This window comes from Protopterus annectens, chromosome 6.part1 (genome assembly GCF_019279795.1).
Source record: "Protopterus annectens isolate FY-2018-M chromosome 6.part1, PAN1.0, whole genome shotgun sequence".
In the NCBI taxonomy this organism is placed as follows: domain Eukaryota; kingdom Metazoa; phylum Chordata; order Ceratodontiformes; family Protopteridae; genus Protopterus; species Protopterus annectens.
The window spans coordinates 56967218-56988244 of NC_056738.1; the positions used below are offsets into that span (position 1 = coordinate 56967218).

The following is a 21027-nucleotide window of genomic DNA, read 5'->3' on the forward strand; positions in this document are numbered from 1 at the left end:
CTTTCCATTCAAGGACAGCATTCTTGCAGACTCACTAAGAAGGTCCACAGAAGACCTCAGGAATGGATGTTAAACAGAGAGGTCTTCCTGGGCATAGACCACAGAAAGGGTATTTCTCAAATAAATCTGTTTGTTTCCTCTCAGAACAGGCTGCTCAAACTCCTTTGCTCCAGTATTCCTTTTACCCATCCATGGAGAATGGATGCCGTATATATCTGTTGAGAGGGAGTACGTCTGCACCCCCCAATCCCAAAAGGTTCTCTTGAAGATCCAGTGGGAGAACCAAAAATCTTTCTTGTGGCTCCTTGCTGGCCCAAGTATCACTAGTTTCCCCCTTTTTTTACACCTAGCCAAGGGCCATTACTACAAGTTACCCAAAAAAGTGGACTTGTTTGCATAAAAAAGGGCCCTCTGATTCATCTCAATTTTCAAGTTCTTTGCTTGACATTTTGGATGACAGAATCTTAATTAATTTAGAAAACATAAAAAAAAAACTAGTAGTCTTAAAACTGTGTTGATGAGCTCAGTCACAATAATTTCGAAAAATCATGAAATCCAGGTAGTTTTCAAAAGCAACAGGCCTTTATTCGTCACAGACAAGCGATCCTCAATAACAAAAAAAATCAGAAATACTTTACAATGTTAAACATATCAGCATTTATACACTTAGAAGTAGATGTGGAAGATATATGTATTATTTAATTTTAAACCAGCCTGTTCCAGGCTGTAAATGTACATTTAAGAACAGCAAGTTCTAATTAGATAATATTTATGGTTAGATAGCTATGTGCATTTTATCTTGTATCTCTTTAGTCAGCTCTTTTTACTTATCTACCTATGTATATGATTTTAGTTCTTATCACAGACCCGATGAAGGCTTTATTGCACTAGTTAACCGAAAGCGAATTTAGTTAAAAGTCAGTATTTGTATATGTATGTTATGGTTTTATTAATACCTGATTTTGGGATATGGGTTGCAAATTGATAAGTAGTGTTTTCCTTAACTAAGATTTAGTTTGATGTAATCAGTAGAAGTGTGTGGAGGTGGGTACTTGCCAGCACAAGTGACCTTCCAGAATAGGTGCTGCTTAGGCTAATTTTTACTGGAGACCTCCAATGGGGTGATGTGCAATGCAGTAACCAGGTGCATATTTGCAACAAGATAGAGAGGAGGGTCCTTGATGGTTACCAGGCATGATTAAAAAAAAACATGTTCTATTTTTTGATGTACATGCAAACACCTTTTCTTAATAGAAACGTATGTAAAATATTGTGTTTTTGTTTTTTTCTTTCTGTCTAGAGTATTGACATAATAACAAATGATGCCTTAGAGAGAAACATTTGGACTTAACATTTTTCCCGGTTTATATTTAGTGTTGTTTTTTTTTCTTTGACATGCAGATGTTGATGAATGCAATACAACAGGAATCTGTGCCAATTTTTCAGCATGTATCAATACAGAAGGAAGTTACACATGCACATGTCAGCAAGGATTCCAGTCAAAGTCTGGAAAGCATAATTTCACTGATGTAGCCACTTCTGGATGTGTAGGTAAGGGCATTATTGTAGTTGTAAAGGCAGCCAAAGCTTTACAGTTCTGTAATGTCTTACATCTACTACAGATGTAATCATATGTGCATTATTTATTTGTTCACATTCATTTTCTGATAACCTGTTAAATCCAGTTCATGGTTGCATGGGAACAAAAGACCTACTTAGCACAGAGAAAATACAATGCAGTAAAACAAAATCATGAATTGGATGTGAGTCAGTTACAGGTCTCACACATGCATACACACTCATGCCGCACATACCTTCAAGGAGTTCAAAGGATCTCCAGTTCACCTGCTGCACATATCTAGGATGTTGAAAAAAAACCTGCAGCATCCAGAAAGTAGACACATAGGCGCAAAATGATGCACAAACTCCAAATTGAAGGCTTTCCAGATAAACTAAAGTGGAGAACCAGGTGCTGTGAGGCAGTAGCATTAACTGTTGTCCTGGACTTATACTTGTTAGTTAATTACTCTGGTAATATGAAGGTGTCAGACTTACAATAGTTAGATATCCACTCTGGTAATGTCAAAGTAACACTGATTAATGCCTTGATCCTTTGCAGCAAAATCTCTGAATTTCAGGCCTTCCTTAGCACTGAAGACATCAGCATTTGTGCAGTAACAGAAACCTCATTCCAGAGTAGTGATAGCACTCTTGACTTTCCATGGTACAATGGCTATCAAGGGTTCTCATCAATAGGCAACTGCAGACGATTATATGTGTTTATCAATTGTATCTCACCACATTCTGCATAATGCAAGCTTGGAAGTGGTTCAGCTTGTAGCTGTACCCAGTAAAATTAATTATCATATTATATCCCATTACAGAGCTCCATCTATTACCCCTTTAAAATATGAGGAATAACTTAAACAGTTAGAAAAGATAACAACTGAACCAAATTCCTTCCTTATGGGTGACTTCACCTATATAGATATAAACTGGTAAACATTTGCTATCAACAGCAAGTATGCCCAGCTGTTCCTGGACTTTGTAAATGGCAATATACACAATCAGATTGTTCCCATCTACCTGATATGTTGATCAACTCACCCTTTTCCTAAAATGTTTTCCTCAGTTGTTACCACTCCTTAGTCAAATCTGACCATCTTGTGAGTTTCTACCTTAACATGTTGTTTACATCCCCTAATAACAGCCATATAATTAGGAATGATTCTAAAATCGCTTGCATACTACTGACTGATGTTATGGATAATCACAATAATACCATGACCCCCCATTAATATTCCAAAACGTGCACACTGATTGGTCAGCGTGCACGTTGTAAATTGACTTATACTAATGGAAAAAGGTCCGGTCGACCGGACTTTTTCCATTAGTGAAAGTCTTTTTTAAAACACTGTCTCGCTATGTTAAAGGAGTTTAACATAGCGAGACAGGTTTAAAAAAAGCAACGGAGATTTCTGTTGCTTTTTTTAAAGCTGTCTCGCTATGTTAAACTCCTTTAACATAGCGACACAGTGTGTAAAAAGCAACGGAGATCTTGCTTTCTCCGTTGCTTTTTTTTTAAAACCTGTCTCGCTATGTTAAATGGGTTTAACATAGTGAGACAGCTTTAAAATAAGCAACGGAGATTCTCCGTTGCTTATTTTAAAGCTGTCCCGCTATGTTAAACCCATTTAACATAGTGAAACAGTAAAAAGCAATGGAGATCTTGCTTTCTCCATTGCTTTTGTCCACAGCTCTGATGTACTGCGTAGGCATACACATGCGCAGTACATCAGAACTGCCGCAGAATACCAGACAGCTGCGGAAGGGCAGCAAGGAGGCATTATACAATGCCATTATTTAAGAAAATTTTTTTTTCTTAAATAATGTCATTGTATAATAGCAATAACCCACTTCTGGGTGTGGGTAATGCTGGATTTACCCACGGTTGGCTTTGTTTGGTCCTTCGACCTCGTGACCAAACCACGCCAACCATGGGTAAATCCAGAATTAACCACACCCAGGTGTGGGTTATTGCTATAATAGTATATCTCCCCAACAAACCTTGCATTAGAGGCTGCTGCATCCTCCTCTCAGTATTACTCCCTGATGGACCGATATATGAAGGCATCTGTTATAGTCCAATGTAAGAATAACAGCAAGTGTACAACTAAACCCATATGGTGCAAATATCACATCTGCAGGCAGTATAAGAAAAAAATATATATATATATATATATATATATATATATATATATATATTGTAGTTTTTAAAAGATACCCACTTCAGCATTATAAAATGAATTTAAAATGTCTTTCAAACTTACCATTAAGAAATATAAGGCAAACTACAAACGACAACCATAAGGTGTTCTTCAGCTATATCATGAAAGTTATAAGTAAGCAATTGTTTATTGTATTTATCTCTAATGGTGCCTCTTTCTCTGATCCTCAAGACATTTCTGACATTGTTGTGGTCAAATTCTCATCCAGCTCCACCTTACTCATCCTTCCATCTGTCCCACTTTCATTTCTCCTCATATGTCCCTTCCTAAAATCACTTTGAACCAGCTGCTTTTTGTCCTTTCCAAAGTTAAAAATAACAATTCCATGGTTTTGATAATATCCCTTATTTTCTGCTGAGAACTGCTAAGTCACATCTTGCAAGCCCCCACCATTATTAGCTTGTAAACTCAAATCTCTGCACTAGTTACATCCCTACTTTATGGAGAACAGCTGCTGTGGTGTCCTTCCATAAAGGTGGCCACTCTACTGACCCTGAGATTTATAGAGCTATTATTCTCACTAGCATTATTTAAGCTATGGATTATACTATAATTGAAATAATAAGTAATAACATAGGTGACATTATACTCCTGGATACACAGCAGTGTGGATTTCAAAAAAGGCAGGTCATGCCTGCTCAGGCTCACTAAGCTTTTAAAATGGTTACCGAGGAAATTCATTTGGCACATACAATCCATGCTGCCTTCCCCGATGTTGACAAGACCTGTGTCAGTTTATTCTAAACTGGGATTGTTGACAAACTCTCCCAAGTCAACATTAATCTATACATGGTTTGCTGGATTGGGAATTGGCTGTCTGGCAGAACCCACACCATTAAGGTCAGGGGGTGTTTGCTCTAGACATTTAAGCCTCACCAGCAACACCCCTTAGGAATCTGTACTGGGCCACCTCCTCTATATACTTTTCTGGCATGAATGTTGACATCAGCACACTATGGCTAGCCAAGTTTGTTGTTGATTGTAAACTGGGAACAGAAATAATTTTGCATTCTTCTACTAAATTCTCCACCAACTGCTTTACCAAGCAAATGCTTGGTGTGTTAATTATGACCTGACTCTCAAAGCTAAGAAATGCAATATAGTGTCCTTTGCTAAATCCAGAATTACTTACACTTCCAATACACATAATGATGTTCTTTCTTAGATCACTGCTGCAGTATTTCAAACTGTTGGATTATCTTACACCAAGAGCAAGACATCCAGATGGGGAACCAGTGCTAAAACCTTCCATATAGCCACATATCTGTTGTGTGACCTAGTCCATGGGTGTAAGGGTACTTAATCAGATGTATGAATGTAAATCCTCAGACTATCTTGCTGCAGTTTGAACACAGGTCTTACAACCTTCAGTCTGTTCTGCATGTGGTTCTTGGTATCATTGGCCTTCACTAGTTCAGGTAAGTGCCCTCATTGGAGAACCTTCCTTTCCTTTTTTTTCAGTTGAATTTCATTTTGTTGCTTTGACAGATGTCAGCTAGAAGGGGAAAGAGGGACTGAAGTAGGGGGTTCCCTACAAGGATATCCACTCCCAGTCCTTTTCTGGTTAAGGGCAGAGCACGATTATAAAAACTGCATGGTCTGTCAGTCTTTTATTCCTCAAGACCTTAACAACTTAACTTTTGTCACTCAATTCATATTTGAAAACTCAGAATTTAAAGTGTCTCACCCAAGATAAGGTGGCAGGCCCTTCTACTTCTGACATTTTGCCCATTCATAAGAAAAAATGTAGAAAACCTAGGCCTTAAAATACTGCTGTCCAGTCAGACTGGAATGTACCCACTAAGGCCTTAGAACCCACAATACGCTTGACTCCTGCTCAGACACCCGCTACCACAAACCAACTGGAGGCTGGGATGGCATCTTAAGTTTGCACATTCAAAACAACTGAAGTTACTGATGATGATGATGATGAGAAGGGGTAACTCTTCACAATTATTTCAGAAGGACCTAAAGGCATACTGCAGATACTTATTATAGAGGAAATCCTAGGACCAGTCATCAGGGTATGTCAGAGGGTCAGAGGCTCAGCATTTAATTAAATCAGCCATCATACTCAGGAAAAAGAAACAGAAAACTAAAAATGCCTCCCCCCCGATATCCAAAGAAAAGTAGTAGATTGATTTCTCTCAGGACCTGTTTAAAGTTATTATGGTACTCATGCCTCCATTATTTACAAAGCCTACTCCAACTTTAGCCTTTCCTTCCATTTTCAAAAGAGAACATTACAAAATTCTTCTTAAGATGAAGAAGATGAATCAGACCCAGATGGGAAGTTCATGTCCTGTTCAACCCAGATCCACTCAGCAGGCCATGTGACCTATGATGATGAGGATTCCCATTCCTTTGATTCCCCAGTGGAGGAAGCTCCATTTGGTCCATTTGGTGAAACTGTTGTTAATATGATGAAACATGTTGAATGGGAATAAAAACAAATTTCTGATGTCCAGCAGAGATACTACAGCCATTTGGAAGTGGGCACTCCTCCTCCTGCACCTGTCCACCCACTCTGGAGGATGTCCTTGATGCCTTTGCATCCATTTCCAGTGTACCTACTCTCAGCCAGCAGCACCTAAAAGGCCTGACAGATGCTACAAGGTCCATGATGACTTAAAATTCCAGTACAATAATCCTGTGGAAGACCCATCTGTATTTTCTTTGTCCATGGACATGTCCTCGAAATTCCTTCTAACTGCCATTGCTCTTGTTTCTGACAAAGACAGCAGGCAATGGATAGATTGGGTAAAAAAAGTTTATACAACTTCCACTCTGACTTTTAGAGTTCTAAATTACCAGACCCAGATAACTAAATATTTATTGGCTATTTTGAGCAATTTAAATTAAACATTGTCCTCCCTTAAGGAAAGAGGCAGTAAGCAACAGGCCTTATCCATGGTAGCTCAGAATTCCCAAGTGGATAGGCACAGCATAAAATATAATTCTGATGCAATAGGAGCTTCATCCAGGTCAGCTGTTACAGACTGTGTGATCCGGAGGTATACATGGTTACATTCTCAGCCCTTTCCTGAGGGTATTAAGACAAAACTGTTAGACTCCCCTTTAAACAAGGATCTGTTGTTTGATCCAGAAGCTGCCAGTCATTTCAAACCTCTACAGGAACTAGGTAAAATTATGAAGCACTGTAGACAGATGTTTATTACTTCAGTATTATGATACCAAAGGAATTACCCTGCCAAGTTCACTTCTTTTGCTTGTGGGTAATTTAAACCTTGTCATAAGGCCGGGAAAATGCCTAAGAAAAGATGCTAAGACAAACCAGACAGGGGTTCTAGATCTCCACGACGGAGTTTTATTTGTTAATATTATGCTGTTTTTTACTGCTTCAACGCTGTGAAAATAAAACAGATTCTTATCTGTGTGCCAGAAGTGTTTATTGGTGGAACAAGAATCGCATTTTTACTTCTATATTTCAGTGGAATTTCTTGACTTCTATTTGGCACGGGTGCTGCTGGCCTTTTGGTCGTGGTGGTACAATAATTTTCTTCGTAAGTGGTTGCAAGGGGTTCTAGATCTACCAAGTTAAGTCTGCATGTCTACCCTATGCCCCCTTCCCTACTCTCTGTCCATCTTTACCCCTGTCTAAAAATTGGGCTACTCATCACTGCAGCCAAATGGGTTCTTTCCATTATTCAAGATGATTGAAGAATGACTTGGAAAGAAAGTCCTCCATTTCTTGGCATCCCTTCTCCTCCTCCTCCTCACAGATACATTTGCTGTGTCCAATCATCCAAACTTTAAACAAGCAACGTACAATAGAGCCAGTACCTCCACAATAAGTAAGAAAAGGTTCTATTCTGGACTGTTCCTCATGCCATGAAAAGGAGACTGGAGACCAATTCTGGACCACTGCAAACTCAACACTTTTCTCCATGTTCTAGCTTGAAAATCTTATCACTACAGACCTTGTTACTTCTAATTCTGTCTCAAGCCTTCATGATGTCTCTTGACTTAAAAGATGCCTATCTTCACATCCCAATCCACCCTACTTTCAGGAAACTTTTGTTTTCTGCTGGTTCATCACATTTTCAGTTCTCTGCTTTGCAATTTGGGCTTTTTACAGTCTGCAGATTCTTCATAAAGGGTCTACCCCATCATAGTTTTCTGCAGGACTCAGGGAATCCAGATATTTCCTTAACTTAATGACCAGTTGATACAGACACCATTGGGAGAGATACTCTTGGTTCATCTCAATTTCACCTTGTCCCTTATTCAGTGGCTGGGGTTCACCATCAATCTCAAAAATTCTGAAATGTTACTAAGCCAAGACATTTATTTCTTGGGATGTAGACTAAATACCAAGCTCATGCAGACTTTCCTACCACTAGACAAAGTAAAAAACCTAACCAGTTACTTCCTTTATTTTCTTCCTCTTCAGTCCTGTATAGCAGGGGAGGACCTTACAGTGCTGGGAGTCATGGCATCTACCATTCCCATGGACTCCTTTGCTACACTCCACATGAGGGAGATCCAGTGGTACCTGAAGCCCACCTGGTCCCAACATTCACATCCTGTGGATGCACAACTCCATTTCATACCATGTCTAAAGAAGGAAATCCTACTGTGGTTCACAAATAAAGCTGAACATAGGTCTGCACTTCAAATTGTAAACACCAAGGCAGGAAATACACACAGATGCATGAAACAACAGATGGAGAGCCTGGACATAAAACTTGAGAGGTCAGGAGCAGTAGTAAAAAAAATCTAAGCTCAGATCACATGAATCTAAAGGAAATGAAGGCACTACTGCAGGCCCTCCAGACCTTCAGCCACTACTGGAAACCAGGTCCTTTAATAGTGTTCACAGACAGCATTACCATCATGTGGTAGATAAACAAACAGGGGGTACCACATCTTACCAACTGTAACTAATGGATATTTTGGATTGGGATCAGGCCACAAAAGCAAACCTACTTCTCCAGTAGGTTTACATTCCCTCACGGGACAATGCTTTTGCAGGCCATCTAAGCAGATCAAGGAAAGATTTCCATGAATGGATGCTGGACAGAGGGATATTCCTAAACATAGTCCACAAATGAGGGTGCCTCAGATAGATCTGTTTGCCTACATCGACAATAAACAATTCCTACTATTTTGCACAAGGATTTACAGTCCTCAAGCTTGAAAATGGATGCAATGCACCTTCCTTGGAAAGGGAGGTATATATTTGCCTTCCCTCCAAGTCTACATTATGATATTGCATGCTCAGAAGAGCGAACGACACATAATCAACCCCAAGTAAGTGAAAGCTTACAACGTCGAAAATTCAGAACAGCGATTTTTTTCCAAGGGAAAAAATTGCTGTTCGAAACAAAAAAAAAAAACCTGTAAAACATTACTTAATGTGGGGGGCTTCACCCCTCATAACCCCCTACTTAAATATACCAACTCTGAGATCGCACCCAGCGCTGAAAAGACAAAGAAGTGAAAGTGGCCAAACAAATTCTTTCCCAGGGAAAGAATTCGCTGAAAAGCCACTTCACTATTTTGCCTTTTCGCACTTCTCAGTTCGACAAAGAAGCATTCAACAACCTGTGTCTGTGACAGCTTAATAGGGAACCTTCCCTCCACTTCCTCCTCATCCCAAGGTCTTTCTAAAGATGCAAAAGGAATGCCCAACGAACCTACTAGTGACTTTCTTTTGGCCAAGGCAGCACCGGTTCCTTTTTTTCTTCCACTTAGCCAAGAGCAAGCAGCAGAAACCTCCTTACATACTAGACTTGCTCACAAATCAGAAGCATTCACTTCTTCATCTAGTCCTGTCATCTGTCAGCCTTATTAAGGGGATGATAGGATTCTGATTTCTTTTAAACACCAGTTCTGTAAGGATGTGCCCAAGTTTCTCCAGGAGGCAAGCAAATCTACTACTGGGAAATCTTACATAGAAAAATGTAAAAGGTTTTCTATATGGGGTCTGACTAAAGAACAGGACCCATTTCAGGCTAACATTCCACTGGCCCTCTCTTATTTGTGTGTGCTGCTGAAATCCGGACTAGCATACTAATCTGTATAACAGATTTCAGTTCTATCTGCTTATCTACCTCTGGATCCTCCTGTTTTGGCTACACTAGATGTAAAACAGTTCTTAAAGTGTGTACTAGACCTGAAACTACCAAGGAAAGCTATCCGTTCAACTTGGGACCTCAACTCTGTGTTAGAAAAATGTACAATCCCTAACTTCAAGCCACCAGCCTCTGCAGCTCTCAAATTATGTACTTGCAAAAACATTCTTCTGGTAGCTCTCACCTCTGACAGATGAGTCTCAGAACTACAAGCCCTTATGGCTACTCCTATCTTTCTTATTTTTCAGAAGGATAGGGTGTCCTTAAAGGCCAGTCCCTCATTCTTGGCATATTTTGTTAATGAACTGTCCCTTAGTCAGGCCATTAAGAGGCCCACCTTCTTCCCTAGCCCACAACCTAGGAGAGAGAATTCTCCATTCCTTTGATGTCCATAAACAACTCAGATTTTACCTGGATTATGCTAAAGATATGCTCAAATGTACCAACTCTTTGTTTCCTTACAGGATTCAAACCTAGGAAATCAAGTTTCTAAGCAAACTATTGTTAACTGGATTGGAAATGCTTGCCTTCTCCAGCAAAGGTGCACTGTACCAGAGCAGTAGCCTCATCTGTAGACTTCTACAAAGGTACTGACTCTTGGACTATTGTAGGAGCAGCTACTTTGTCTTCCAAACACACCTTTACCAGACATTACAGAACAGATGCCTTCTCTAAATCCAGGGCTGTCTTCTCCAAGTCAGTCCTTTCTGGACTACTGGATAGCTCTCCTATGCCTCACTCGCTATAAGTTCTGGGAATCTCCCAATAGTTTGGAATACTGCAACAGTGATCTAAGGAAGGACATACTACAGTTATGTAAGAACTTACCATAACAGTAGATATCCTACTGATCACTGTTGCAGTATTCCTTCCCACCCTCATTTAGCGAGGGTGAACATTATCCTTTTATGCCCCTCCTCTCTTAGCTGACATATTTTTTCTTTCTCAAGCTTCTACTGGCTTACAGGTGTAGAGATAGTCTGAGGATTTAAACTCTTACATCCATGTATGTAGCCTTATACCCACAGGCTTAGGTCATTAGAATGTATAGCTCTGTGGCAGGTTTTAGCTTTGGCACCCCAGCTGGAAGGCTTGTTATTTGGCACGATAATACAGCAGTTTGGAATACTGCCCCAGTGATCAGCAGGACATCTACTGTTGTGGTAAGTTCTTACACAGTTGTATTTTCTACTTAGTTCTGATACATTCATCAAAGACTTGAGAACATTTGTTGATGACAGACTCTCCGTTGGCAATTGTTTTGCTGTGGTGGTTAGAAAATCTTCCTTTCTTACATAACTTCTGGGTATCTCCTTAAAGTCCAAAGATGTCATAGTCTCAAACCCCTTTGTGATGTAATTTTGTACATGCCTAAACCAACTTTTGAGGCCTCAATGGTCCCTCACTAAAACACTCTCAGGCATTACTACCATTACCTTCCCAGATAGATTAAAAGCCTTATCCTACTACTCAGTTTCATATAGACTCCTGAGGGGTCTTCTTAGCCTTCCATGCTGTGAATGACCTTGAACTCTTTTAACAGAACCAATGGTAAAGCAAACACCTAGGACCTAGCACTTCGGAATGAAACTGCAAAAGACCTGTTAGCATGTAAGACATGATGATCTTTATATATTAAGTTGCATAATTGTTTGCTGATATGAAAACAACCCTGTTTAGAGTTTAATGGAAATACACTCATCTGTAATGTTGAGGTCAGGAGTAGCTAAAACTGTATCAGAAATGCATTGCACACAACTGTCTGTAAAATGAAATATTGTTTAAGCTACCATTGCACAGATATTGTAAGTAATAAAATACAGAGATACCAGAACAAAGTAAGATGCCACAGAAGTGCCTTTGTCAGGCTTTACTTGTGTGACGTTGTCGTTGTGCCACAGAAGTGCCTTTGTCAGGCTTTACTTGCGTGAAGTTGTCATTGTGCCACAGAAGTGCCTTTGTCAGGCTTTACTTGTGTGACGTTGTCATTGTGCCACAGAAGTGCCTTTGTCAGGCTTTACTTGTGTGAAGTTGTCGTTGTGCCACAGAAGTGTCTTTGTCAGGCTTTTCTTGTGTGACGTTGTCGTTGTCATCATCATTAACTCATGCTTCTTCCATTTTATATTGGCTTGATGTGCTCCCTCAGGTGACATCAGTCTCCTACATTATTCGACTGTCATGCCCACCTGTCACTGGGCTTCCCTCAGGCAGTCAAGACATACCTTGTAAGGGCTTCCTTGTTTCCTCTCACCTTCCTGTGTTACCCAAATCTGACAACGTTAAAGTCTGCTCATCTCAAAGACACAAGGCTTTCAGTCATTGTGTGCATGGAAATTCTACCTTTTCCCCATGTTAGGGTGGGATCTTTCACATCTGTAAAAGTATGCTAGGTGTTTCCACCTTAAAGATGGAAGTTTCCAGGTTTCAACCCAAGCCTTCTAGTTGATATTTAAAGACATGCCAAAAAATGCACCATCTCCTTATTGAATCAGGTGAGGTGCACAGTAGCCTTCAGGCAGGAAATTATGGACAACATACTGACCACAATGTCAGGACTAGCCATTTGATGAGCCACTAACAACTTTTAAAAAATTAGTTTCGAATGATTTGTTCATTTTTCACTAATGACACCATCCATCAATGGATTTAAATGTTACTACAGCTGGCTTATTTTAAACATTCCTGGCCAGTGAGAATTTTAATCTTTGAAGTGGAAAACCAACCGGAATCTACACCTGAAACATACCCCAATTAAAAATATTAACAAAAGTGTGGCTATATGAAGTACATTAATGCACTTTTAACACTGTTATTGTATAGAAATTTGGATTTTAGTTACCTGTATTGGATTCTTGGACTGTTTCTGGATTTAAATTTTTATAAGATTGTGAGTGAAAACACTGTTTTGAAAGTTCAGCATTTATTTGGAAGTGAGTCAGTGTAAAAGGACAATTTCTAATTAGAATACAGTAGAACAATGACTGTTTTCTGCTGTCTGAAGTGAGTTTGTATAAATGAAATTTGATAAATGCAGCACTTTTGCCTGGGGACTTCCTGTTGTATGTTGATAAGAGGACAGAATGTATTTGCCTTTGTATCACTGGATTCATAAGGATATATGCTGCCTGTATGAATGCTGACACATGACGCTTCAGTTCTTATTTTATATGTTCAGAACAGGGGGAAATGTGCATATTGATCTTCAAATTCTGCATTAGTCATTATATTCAGAAATAAAATCTCCCTGTTGAATTTTAAACTGCATTTAGGCATTGTATCTTGATAATTAAAATAATTGGATCTCTCTGCCTTTGCTTTTCACTCAGATTACTTTTCTTTTTAGACCTATTGAATTCAGACTAGTTTCTAGATCAGTAACCATTGATATAGAGATAGCCCAGGCCTGGAGTGAAAGGCAGGGGAGATGTAGACCATATTTATGTATTCCAGCTCTAATGCTACTATTAATAGTAATGTTAATGGTACTCCTACAGCAACCCAAGGCTGTAGCAATAAGATTAGGATGCCCCTGACTTATGCCAGTGATATACATATGGTTTGTAATGTGATTAGGAATAACTGGGATATTCTTTCAACTGTGAATGAGCTAGAAGGCATTATAGTTCCTGAACCCCATTTTGACTTTAGGAATAATAAGTCCCTCAAGAGACAACTGTGTTATAAAAAACAGCATGCAACACCACATATTCTGTCAGATAGAATGGGGACATATATGTGTAGGAGATGTGCGGCTTGTACACATATACACAATGCTGGACATTTTAAGCATCCCCACCTTGGTTTTGAAATAGATAGTAAATTCTATGTGGATTGCCAGACTAGTAATGTGGTGTATTTCTGCTATTGCACTGTGTGTTTTTCATTTTATGTAGGCAAAACGAATAGGGTATTAAAAGATAGAGTTCTAGAACACACTGGAGATATTAGGAATGCTAAAGAAATGAATGCCCTAGCTCTCCATATAGTCAAAACAGATACTGACCATAAGTTTAAGTTTCTTGTTTTGGATATTATGCATGAAAGTTTAAGAAAAGGTGACCTGAGTAATAGAACTGAATCCTATGAGCAAAAGTGGATCATATGTCTTCAAGCAGACAAACCTCCAGGTCTAAATAATAGGGTTTCCCTTAAACCCTTTTTGAAGGCGAGAGCCCTTAAGCATTGATTATTACATGTATTAATAGCTCTGTTTAGTAGTAGGTATGATCTCACAATAGACTTTGCTTTGCAATTCTTGAGTGAGACATGTTTTAGAGGTGTATTTTGTTGTATGCACATTAGTTTTATTATTGTACTGTTTTTATACTTAACTGGAAGTTATGAGCAACTAGTATAGCTTATTATGTTACTGACAAGCATATTTGTTTATTCTCTGCTTTTTAGACATAGAATTTTGTATTCATGCTTTTTACACATATATTTTTTATGTATTTAAAATATTTGCAGAGTGCTGCTTTAATTACTTTGGCATTTTGTAAGTTAAAGCAATTATGGTTTATTTGCAGCATGATTGGTTGAATGAGCATTTATAAGGGTGTGTGCTATTTTGTCTTTTAAACAGTCTGAAGAAGCGAATGTTATTCACGAAAGTGCTTACTTTTTGCAAAAAATTTCTTCTACAATTATTTCCTGCAGTGTGGAACCAATTTTGTTTTTATTTTTACCACTATTTAGTTTCTAGATCAGTTTACAGGCAATCTTTATAACATCATTGTTACATGAAATGATGCTACTGTGACAATTTTCTGCTAAATGATGTTAAAACTTTTGTTAAAGAAACCTTTCAGCATACTTTTAAAGGTACAGGTTGCTAGATTGTGACTCTCAGTATTACATTTCCTTCTGCACTGCTTTGGGAGCCTCTGTTGTTTTGGTAAGTTTTTTATTAGAGCCTCCGAGTATGTCTTTGTGTTTTTATGTGTTTGGTTTGCAGTTGTGGTAGGTCTATGTGGGACTGGGATTGTTGTGTGTGTGGTTGCCATCTCCTCCTGTCTGGTCATGCCAGCCCTGAGTTGAGAGAGTTCAGCCTCCAGTTTGGCTATATAGTTGCATCTCTCACATGTATTTGTGTTTGTTGGGAGGAGGAGAGGGTTGTCTGTGTACATGAACCTTAGATGTTTTAGATGCTGTGCAATGAAAGGAGTGATGGTAGTGACTGTATGCATTCAGGGTATACTGGTAAGAACAGCATCTAAAACATCTAAGTTTCATTTAAGCATAAAAAAGTCAAGGTATTGCTAGATGCCTTTGTTGCTGAAATGATAGTTGTCTCAGTTAGTTGTAGGATAGTTGAACTTACCCGTAATGATAGTGATAGATTTGCTTATTGATTTCTTTTTTTTTTTTCAAAACAGGTTTATTGTTTTAACATATAAGAGAAATATCATAACAATTTTATACAAATAATTAAAAATAGATATTATTATAATATTCAACAAAACAACTAAAGTATTTACAAAGACATCCACTACAATCAGATCAATTAATTAAACTAAAATACCATGCTATTGAAATTAGAATTTTTTTAACAAATTTTGTAAATTATCCCATACAATATAATAAGATGTTTTTCTAGTTGTTCTTGACCTAATTGTGTTTATTTCCATATGGCATACTATATTCATAACATTTTTAAATTCATTGAACGAAGGAGGTGTATCTGAAATCCAATTTCTGGTTATTATTTTCCTAGCCACTGCTAGAATAGACCATAACAAGGGAAGCTTGACCTTTTTAACACTTTGGGGTACAGGTGTGTTGAATAATATAAGAGATTTAGAAATAATGAAATTATCTGTAAAAAGAGCCTGCAAAAATTCATTAATTGACTTCCAGTATTCTTTCAATTTTATACAGCCATAAAACATATGAGCCCAGTCAGCATTAATTTCTACATTACATCTCTTACATAGATTATCTTTATTATTTATTTTATTCATCATCAAAGGTGTATAAAAGATCTATGTAAAAATTTCCATGTATAAAGTCTCCAGACAATGGAAGACGTAGTTCTATAGGCAGATTCCAATATATATTGTTTATCTTGTTGATTTGGTGGGTCCCCATTAATAGAAGTGAAATAATTCCAGTATGTATCTACACTGTAAAAGTTTCTTGTCTGATAATTTTATGTATGTATGAAAGTTTACCTTTATCAGAAACTTTATGTTGTAAATTTAATATCAAGTAATCAATCAGTGTTGGAATAGATTCTTTAACTGTTATAGACATTAGATCTATTCTATCAATGAGATGTTGTCTAAAGGTCTGAACCTCTAACCAGCAAGTTTCTCTTAGATCAAATTCTTGTTTTAAGAAATCTAGATTTTTAACTTTATTATCAGATATCAACTGATACCAGTATTTTAGATCATTATCTATAGCTAAATGAGTTCCTTCAGAAGTAGATGACAAAAGCATACCCTGAGTATACATTATAGGGAATATAATAAAATTCCATTCCCTATACTTAGGGTGCATGAATATAAAGTTATGATAGCTAATAATAATATTTAATGGGTAACAAACCATATGTTTAGGTGTAATAGGTGAAGTACAAAATTCCTTTAGTAACCATAACATGGAGTTATTTACAATCATATTTTTATGTGTTAAGGAGATTTTCATGAAGTGCATACTAATTAGCTCCCAATAATCTTTCCATTTTGCGACATATGACTGATCTATTAATAAAGTAATAACTTTTACAATAGAAGAGATAGTATATAAATTAAAGTCTGGAAAAGAAATACCCCATTGAGACCAGCTATTAGTATGTTTCTTTAATGCAATCCTAGGTCTATTAGGTGCCCATAGGAAATTTAACATTAGTGTATTCAGTTTCTTGATAATTATTTTTGTAGGTGGAAGTATTATTGATTGTATTAAGTATAAAATCTTGGGGAATATTATCATTTTAATAATTGTAAGTCTCTCCTCCATAGTAAAAACATATTATTCCAGGTATTAAAAAGATTTTGTATATTAAGAAAACAGGTATTATAATTATTATATATAATAGATTTAATATCTTTAGATAGTATTATACCTAAATAAGTTATCTGACCTGAATTGGGTACATATTTAGTAAAATCACTAAAGAGAATATTTTTCGTGTATATATAGGTAGTATTTTAGTTTTTTCTTCATTGAATATTAAACAAGAAATACTTTTAAAATTCATCATTTTATCAAATAGAGACTGCATAGAAGAATTAGATCCTGCTGATGTAATTAGAACATCATCTGCAAAAGTTGAATTTTGGATGTTGTATTTTCATCTATTTCAAAACCCTCTATGTCAGTACTGTTTCTGATCAAATTAGCCCAAGGCTCCATTACTAAAGTGAATAATAGTGGAGAAAGTGGACATCCTTGTTTTGTACCTTTAAAATGGGTATTTTTGTGAAACATATGTTCCTACCTTAATATAAGCCAATGTTCCTTTGTATAAATGCTCAATTAGATTTACAAATGCATCTGAGAAGTTTGTGCACTTCAGTAAGGTAAACAGATAGTCCCAACTTACTGAATCAAATGCTGAACTTATATCAAGACTAATAAGTGTTAAATCTTTCTTTTTCCTATTTGCAAAATCAATTAATGTTAAAGTTCTTCTTATATTATCAAAAGTATTTCTATTTACAATGAAGCCTGTCTGATCTATATCTATAATGCCGGGATGATTGTCTTCAATCTATCAGCAAAAATACTCATAAACATTTTATAATCAACATTAAGTAATGAGATGGGCCGATATGAAGTACATCTAGTTGGATCTTTATTAGGTTTTAAAATTGGCGAAATAAATGTATATTGCCAAGATGGGGGTTATTAACTCAGTTTGGGCCAAAATAAAAACCTTATGTATTAATGAATATGTACTTTTAGAAAGGATTTTATATATCTCTGGTATAATACCATCATTACCCGGTGCTTTGTTTGATTTAAGCTTATTTATTTGTGTAATAACCTCTGTATATGAAATACTTTTGTCCAATAGTTTAATCTGTTGTTTATTAAGCTTTTTATTCATGTTTGTGGTTATAAACTCCTTTATTTTATCTTTAGGTTCCATGTTAATGTTATTATGGTTAATTTTGTGAAAGTGATTTCTAAATTCATCTAGTATTTCTGGTATACTAGAAACATTCTTCTTTTCCTTAGAGAAAAGATTTCTTTGATATGGTTTTGTTTATTCAACCTTTTTGTTTTATTTTTAAGTCTATGTAAGTATTTGGGGCTTATTGAATAAGACAAAACTTGTATTTCTCTAAAGTTATTTTAACTTTATGAGTTAAAATTTCTTTGTATTTCTCATTTAGTTTGTTTATTTCTTCAATAACTTTCTTGTCCATAATATTTTCTTTATTATTATGTTTATAAGAGTCTAATTTACTTTGAATATCTAACAATTCCTTATCCCAAGATTTCCTTTTATTATTATACCATCTGATACTTTGTCCATATAGATATGATTTTAAGGCATCCCAAACATAGACAATGGAGACTTCAGGAGTATTATTTATGTCTAAAAAATGTTTTACTTCTGAAAGTATATATTCTTTATAGTCTTTTAGTTGAGTTAAGTATGCTGGTATCCTTTTGATCTGAACATTATGAGTATTTTTTATCATGAATTCAAAAACAATTGAATTATGATCAGATATAGGACATGAAATGATTTTGGAATTAATTAAATCTGTTACCATCTGGTTAGAAATAAAGACCCTATCTATTTTTGAATAAGTTTTGTATCTGTTAGAAAAAAGGTGTATGGTAATGATTTTGAATCTATCTGATTATTAATATCATTCAAATGATAAGAATTAGCAAAATCATTTAAATGTTTTGCATTAGATGTAATTCTTCTTTTTCCTATAGTGGTAGTATCACTTTCATGTAGTATACAATTAAAGTCACCAGCTAAAATAATATCTCCTATAGAGAATGATATGATCTTATCAAGATGATGTTTCACTGTATTAATACCAATTCCAGGTATCCAATATACATTAATTAAAGTGTAAGTCTTCCCATTAATTTGTATTGTAACCATACAAAACATTCCTTTGTCATCCTGATAAGACTTAATGGTTTTAGGAATGGGCATACTTTTATTCCATAAAATAGCCACTCCTCTTTTTTTCTGAGTGTGCTCTGAACTAACCAATACTGTATATTTGTTTGTGGCTAGTTTATCAATATCTTTTTTCAAGAGATGGGTTTCTTGCAGGAAGACTAAGTTGGCCTTATGTAAATTAATGTATCTTATTGGGCTTGCCCTTTTACGGATTATTCAATCCATTAATGTTTAAAGAAATTCCTTTTAAAGATGTCATTTGGCATTTTTAAAACTTAAGAATCTTATGATCAAAATAACAAATAACAACATAAGCAATGTTACATCTCCTCCTTTAGGTGTACCTTTAAATATAGCTGTATTTATTGAATCTCTTATGGGATTTTGTATAGGATTCAATTTTGTTTGTAGTGACAATGAGTGTACAAAATATATTGTGGATGTCAAAACTATATACATATAACAATGAACAAGTGAAAATAATGTAAGGATTAAACCTTGCATCCAGCCTGGAGTTATAAACTCCAACTTAGAGTAGTATTTACCACTCAAGTTAACCCCGTACCCTAAGCAGCAGTACCTCAGCTACCACCTTATCAATTTAATACTAGTTATATTTAACTGAGGTTAACAGTTTTCAATTCAATTATCTAGCAAGACAAGACTTACACATTTGGTAAAACAGCATCATATAAACTAAAATAAACTTTTTTTTTTTAAAAAACTGTTCATACTACTATATACATCTATGTAATATAAAACACTTGTATTCAAATAGCATTCAAATAATCTTGATGTTAGAAATCAAGAGGAGAGAAAAATAAGTTCTAACATTCATTTAAATCAAAAACTTTGGCTAATATGATTCAGACATTACATATATTAAGATGCATCTATTTTCTGTCATGTAAATGCAGTCAACAGCTTCCAAAAAACCTTGAATTGCTTGTATATGAGCATTTTACTTATACTCATTATTGTCAATAGAATAAAATATTGTATTTATAGAAATTGTTATAAATCATACTGCATAGTTATGCAGATTCTCAGAAACACTTGCATTATTGTAAAAAAAAAAAAAGAAGCCATCACACACACACATATATATATATATATATATATATATATATATATATATATATATATATATATACACACACACACACACACACACACACATATATATATATATATATATATATATACACACACACACACACACACACACACACACACACACACACACATATATATATATATATATATACACACACACACACACACACACACACACACACACACACACACACACACACACACACACACACACACACACACACACACATATATATATATATATATATATATATATCTGATCTCACTGAGTTGTGTCCTTGCTGAGCACTATCCTACTTGCTGTCCCTACAATAAATCTGTCTGCTTCATACAAAATAATGCACAGCAAACACATTTTAGTAACCAGATTTTACAACCATGCTATACTACTGCTTTAAAATATATCACATGACAATTTCTTCCAGAATAGAGTTATAAAATTATTTATGCTTGTCAATCAGATGAATTAAATGAGTTATAGTAATGTATATGTTTGGAACATAAGTTTTAACACAGATTATTATGCTGCTGTTAAGTAGATTTTCAAAAACACTTGAATAAATGTTTCATTTTCTATGCCTTCTAAAATAAGACATTTACTTACTAGAAGAAACTGCATCATTTAAACTCATTATAACTGACATATTTTATGAATTATAACATAGATATTTAAGTAATTATATAAAATAACTCACATTTAGATGTTAAAGAGTTCATTTTCCTTCACATAGTCACATTTGCATCAGTTCTACTTCCTGGTAGAGTGTTCTTCCTGAATCTGTGATGTGTCAGTGTGATATCTAGGTCAAAGGTTAGACTGACTGCTTTCAGCTTCTCTGTGAGAATTCTGAGAGTTGAAGCTTTTGAAGTAGCTCATGGACACTGTGCATGAGACAGCCCACATCCCAGATTGTCTCCCTTA

General features: G+C 35.9%; 1 long non-coding RNA gene across 1 annotated transcript in view; it reads left to right on the plus strand.

Annotated features, from left to right (window-relative positions):
• Nucleotides 1-1402: 1402 nt before the first annotated feature.
• LOC122805381 overlaps nucleotides 1403-21027 on the plus strand; it is a 40699-nt gene continuing 21074 nt past the window's right edge. Inside the window, exon 1 of the long non-coding RNA XR_006365364.1 lies at nucleotides 1403-1551. This is a non-coding gene — a long non-coding RNA (uncharacterized LOC122805381). The remainder of the gene's footprint in view (nucleotides 1552-21027) is intronic.